The sequence below is a fragment of the Belonocnema kinseyi genome, chromosome 2, assembly GCF_010883055.1.
Source record: "Belonocnema kinseyi isolate 2016_QV_RU_SX_M_011 chromosome 2, B_treatae_v1, whole genome shotgun sequence".
NCBI lineage: Eukaryota > Metazoa > Arthropoda > Insecta > Hymenoptera > Cynipidae > Belonocnema > Belonocnema kinseyi.
The window spans coordinates 170,593,950-170,599,701 of record NC_046658.1 but is presented as its reverse complement, the minus strand read 5'-3'; positions in this window follow the sequence as shown (position 1 = coordinate 170,599,701).

Below are 5,752 nucleotides of genomic sequence, written 5' to 3'. Positions count from 1 at the left end.
TCGCGTCAGGTTCAAGGTCATTGGAAGGTCAAATCGAGAGAAAACGGTAAAAAAATCCAAAAAAATACGCTATAGGTTTTTGGAGTCGCTAATTACGAATCTATATAGTTTATAGAAAGAAAAAATTTACAACTTTTTAATTGTGTAAACAAATATAATTTGTTTGAATAAGTAATTTTTCAAAAATACTTTTTCAATCGTAATTAATTGTATGTCTTCTATTTTATTTTATTATTTTTGTTAACAAAATATAACTGCTTGAGCGAATAATAATTGTTTAAACAAATTACATTTTTTAAAAATTAGAAGAAATGTGTCAAAATCATGTAATTATTTAACAAAGTGTACCATAGGATACGAATTTTAAAAAAACTGGACATCTATAGCTCAATTTTCAAAAACTTTGAAAATAAACAATAATTAACTGTTTAAATAATCACATAATGTTTTTAGACAAATCTACTAGTCGAAGCAATGACAAAATATTGCACTTTCATTATAAAATACTAATGTTTTTTTAAATGTTGGGGAATAAATAATTATATAAATAATTCTCATTTGTCTAAACAATTGACAATTGTTTAAAAAGTCATGGTATACATAAAAAAATTTCCATTAGTAATTATTTGTATGAAAAAGACAACGAAAATTGCTAAAAAGCAACAATAATACGTAAAAATGTAGTTTTTTAAATTTTTGGACCATATTTGGAGCGCTGCGGAAAGGGTGGTTTGGAAATGAAAGTCATTAGTATGGTTATATTTCGTAGACACTCCTCTGAAATCTCTAAAAAACTTGGCATTTTTTTATAATTCAAACGGAATTTTGAAGTACCCGGTGGCACGTGGTAATATTCGAATTTCGAAAAAAGAAATTACGGATTTTATTTCTACAGAAATGGAAACTTGGCAGTTAAAGTTTTATACAATTACGATGGTTGAAATTTCAACTGCTTGTGAATAGAAAATTCAGAAAACGTATAATGAAAATTTTAACTGTTCAGTTGAAACTTGAACTACATGTAATTGAAATTTTCGTAAAGCGAAACAAATTTTTTCGGCACAATTAGTGAACTTCGAAGCAAGTATAATTTTTCAGCGAATTGAATAGGTTTGATTCAAAATTTTTTAATAATCCTCAATCTTAAATAAAACCCATGAAGATTCTTTAAAAATATTGTATTTTGCAATTCACTAACTGTACCAAAATAATGCTGATGAGGAATCATGAATTACGTCATACGTTTATGTCGTGAAATCCATGAGCTTAATAAAGTGCATATGTGATATTTAGAAAAATAAGCAGCAACTAAATATTATATGTATGTACTTCGTTATTTTTATGAATCTTACGACATAAAGGAGGAGTCGTGGGACTTGTCACGTTGGTGAATTACAATTCTGTAAATAAACGAGATTTTAACCACAAAAGTGGTTGAATTTTCAAAATTTTTCTAACAGTGAACGTCGAGACGGGACGAGAAATGAACCAGGCGAGACCGAGCTAGGTTCGGTATTTCTTGTCTCGGACGGAATCACTATACATTTTTCAAGTGGTTGCAAAATCTCTGCGCAATATTTGTAAGATTTTTATTAATGCTTGAGAAATATTTGGGAAAGTATTGAAATCCTTGACAATATCAATTTTATACATGTATGTATATCATTTGTTATTGACTGTTTATTGCTTATTGATTATTTATAATTCATTTACATTTTTTACATGGTGTAATATTAAAAGTAAAAGGCACAGCTCTCGCAGTGAGCAAACCTCTATAACGCTACCAATATATTATTTTGTTTTCTACTTAGCATTGATCCTTCCTCGTTTTTTGTCTGCTGTTATTATGCGATTAATCCAATCAAAACCACAACTCCTTCGCGTTACATCATAGATTTCGTCTGACAGCCACTCTTCCCATGACCCGGTAACAAACGGAAAGAACGCCTAAAACATTTTCTCTTCTTGGCTTGACAAGCATATTCTTTTTCGACAATGAAGCTCTCGAATTTATTTTTATTGGCAAAGAGTTTAAAGTTGAAGTTGACTTCTTCAAAACTATTATTATTTTTGACACTTTCATCAAGGGGCTCTGGCGATTTCTCACCCTATTATTTATATTTATGTTTGTATCCATTTTTTATTGTAATATTACATCGCACATTTTAGCATATAAAGATCTTCTGGTAAGTTTCCCATTTAAATAAGCGGATATAAATTTACAAACATCAGCGTCTTTACCGTGTATCCTTCCATTTTCACAAAACAATTGGGATTTCCTATTCAACATAACTTGTAACACTTCACTTTCTTGTACCTACGCTTTTCTGCCTACTTTCGGCAGTTTAAAGTTGTGTCAATATAATAATGTAATGCACGCGGTCCCGACAATAATATTCTCAAAAGGTGTAATTGCTTTAATCGCAAAAGCCAAACTGTGACCAATTTTCTGGTAAAAAATTAACAATATAATGGTTACTGAATTCTAAATATATGTAGAAGTTTACAAGAACTTCGCAAAATGTTGTTATTCTTATGAGAAATAACGAAAGGCTTACGTAATCCTTATTTAACCAATAATTCTCAATTTTCTATTGTCCACCTATGATGAACCTCTAATTAAAGCATGAGCAATAGGTGCAAAATTATTTTAAAAAAATTTAAACTCCTACAGCGACTTTGTTTTCCGATCCACAATGTATTACTCTAAGTTTATTTTTTGGATCCAAAACCAAGGAACAGTTTAATTCATATAAAGAAAAATAATTATTAACGTTCTTCTAAATGCCTCTGTTCAAAAAATAAACATGGGGTAATCATAAATTTTTTTTACAAGAAACGGAGTCCATGGGGTTTATTATCAGTTTTCATTATATAAAAATCATTTTTCTGAATCCGAAACGATCACTTCAATAAGTTCGAAGCTAGTAAGGTTTTAAAATTTGATATAAAATTTATGGTTGAAAAATAAACTTTAATGTACAATTGAAATTCTTGAACAAGTTATTATTTCGATTTAGAGTTATAATACGACTAGGAACCATAAAATAATTCTCGAAGTTACATATCAGTTTTTTTACATAGAAATATACTGAGAAAAAGAACGTAAATCTAATTGTAATTGCTCATATTGCTTAGACAAAGAGTATAAGAATCATTATTACAGAAATTACTTTTCTCTTGAAAAATTAATAGTATACATTTGTACACACAAAGGCAACAATGATATTCAGACTTAAACCTTTATCCTCGATGAGGGAGTAAAATATTTTATCCAATTAGATCATATTTTTTCAAAGAATTTTTTTGTTTTCAATAAGGAATAAGAAAATATATATACCATCGAGCAATCGAATTATAGGAAGAATAGAAAATTGGTAAATTTAATGTTTGCCTTGTTTTTACATGTGGCACTGCAAGCTACAGATGAATTTACACGTAAATTGATCAAATAGTTTTATTATAAATATCTTCAAAGTACTGTGGCTTCATTGATTCTTGAATATTTCAAAAATATCCCAAAAGTAGTTTTGGGGTCTTGTTGTATGATACTTGGACATAGCTGAGAACCGGAAATCAAAGCTTTGGGACTACGCGACATCCACTCAAAAATTCCTGAGAAGAGACAATTGAAGTGAAGGTCCTACGTGACCAAATGCGGAATTCACAGATTTTTTAAACGAAGAGTTTGTTCACCCAAATGACTCATGGACTCTCCCTAATGAGTTTTCAATTTTTCAGCCCTGGCACGTACGCTATTGCCTCTCTCTCCCTCTATTTTCTCTCTTCGTCAGGCGCATGGCATACCGAGTCCGTCAAAGGAATTCCAATTTACGTACGTGCGCTCTTGTGCATTCACGGACATACGTACATAAACGCATAAAATAGAATCTAGGAAGTAAGGTCATGATTAGAGAAAATTTGAGATAATCCAAACAATTATTTAAGTTGAGAAGAAAAAGGGGTAATTCGTGCGTATGAATTTTAGATATAAACATTAAAAAATTATAAACAATGACTTACAATATGAGAAAAACCTGAATAACCACTTCTACTCTACCGCTCGGCTGCGACTTCGTTGTCGTACTCGCAGCTAATCGGCGAGCTCGAACGCCGTCCTGATACCACGGTGCGCTTCACGCTCGGTTTTCATCCTACGGTATTTGGGTGCGGTTTTTCTTACACAAAAACAACTTTTGATGACAGGGTAAGTAGGAAATACGGGCAGTAATTCGCGTACCCAGCAGGAAACAAGGCGGCAACGCGTCGTCTTTCTCCAACGGGGCGCGCAGACCATTAGGGCAGCCGTCCACTCCCGTCATCCAGAGGCGTCGTCGGCCGTGGGAGCCGCCATCTCGAATAGTGAAGAGAGTCGTCGACATGCGACGGGTTTGGGGAAGCGCTCCGTGGTTGTGCGAGCCAGGGGGCCACTGACACACACTCTGTCAACCGACAAGGGCGCAATCGCCAGTCAACAACTTGAGGCTGTGTGGGAGAGCCGCCACCGCCAACGTGATGGCGATCACCGCGAGCAGTTTGACGCTGACCGACATCGTATTCAGCAGAAAGCTGAGAACGCGAGGCACGCCGCCAAGAGGCAGGAACATTGGAGAAGAATCGAGGAAGTCGATTAGGCCGATCGAGCGGCCATCGCACCGCCACCGCCTGCCATCATCCATTCGGACCACCCGGAATATCGACCGATAGAGCCAAATATCTTCGTTTATGGGGCCTGGCTACTGCCAGATATCCGTCGGAGTTGGACTGACTCCCGTGACCCGCACCGCCGTCGAACCGCCACCAACTGGAAGACACACCTCGTGCTTCCTCTTCCCAAATTCCATCAGGATGGGCGTCACGCCTTTCCTCCAGCGTGCCTTTCTCGCCGCTACGGAACAAGGGAGCCTTCGAGGATTTTAGAGCCCCTCCTCATCCCCTGTAGCCTTCGTCACCTCGACCGTGGGACCTACGGGTGCCACTTTCATCGCCGCCACTTTCGCCGAATAGACTTCTCGACGGACGGATTCCAGTGTCTTCCAGGTCTCCCCGTGCCGCCGCGGAAGCTCGGCCAACGCCGCCAGCAGAGCCTTCACCACCGGAATTGTTCTCCTGGTCAGTTCCGTTTTTTTCCGCCTGCCCACACCTTAACGCAGGAATTGCGCCGTAATCTACGATTGGATTCATGCTTAACCTTTCGTGATTTTCATGGAAATTGACTTCAACAAAAAGGTCATTGGTGGTCGTACATCAATCCAGTCCCTGCCGGATTGGTAGCACCACTTGGGCCTACCCTCTCTAGCGCCGCTGCGTTTCTTAGGAGTTAGCCCCATCCTTCTCCACGTTTCCTCTTTTCCTTCCCCTCTCACCATCTTCCACAATATTTCAAAAAGCCGCACTCGACGACCAAACATAGGCCTAGACAAATTAATTCCCCGTCACCACTGGGCGTTCTCTCTCTCGCATGGACAGTCTGGCGGCCTGCAGACACTCCGTAAGATTGACATCCAACAGGTGCAATTGCCACAACACACGAGCCAGACGAATCCCCCGCAAGGTATGTGACAACTCGACCCTTGGCTTGCCGAACGCGAGAGAAACAAGAATACGAACGGTTAAAACCGCGGGAACTAGTCCACGCCGGATCAGCGCCCGATTAGAGCGAATCGTCCCGTTCCACAGAACCTCCAGCTTTCCACCTACACTGCGGATGTGCCACTCCTTCGTGCACTACCTTTCCCTCACGACGTACTTC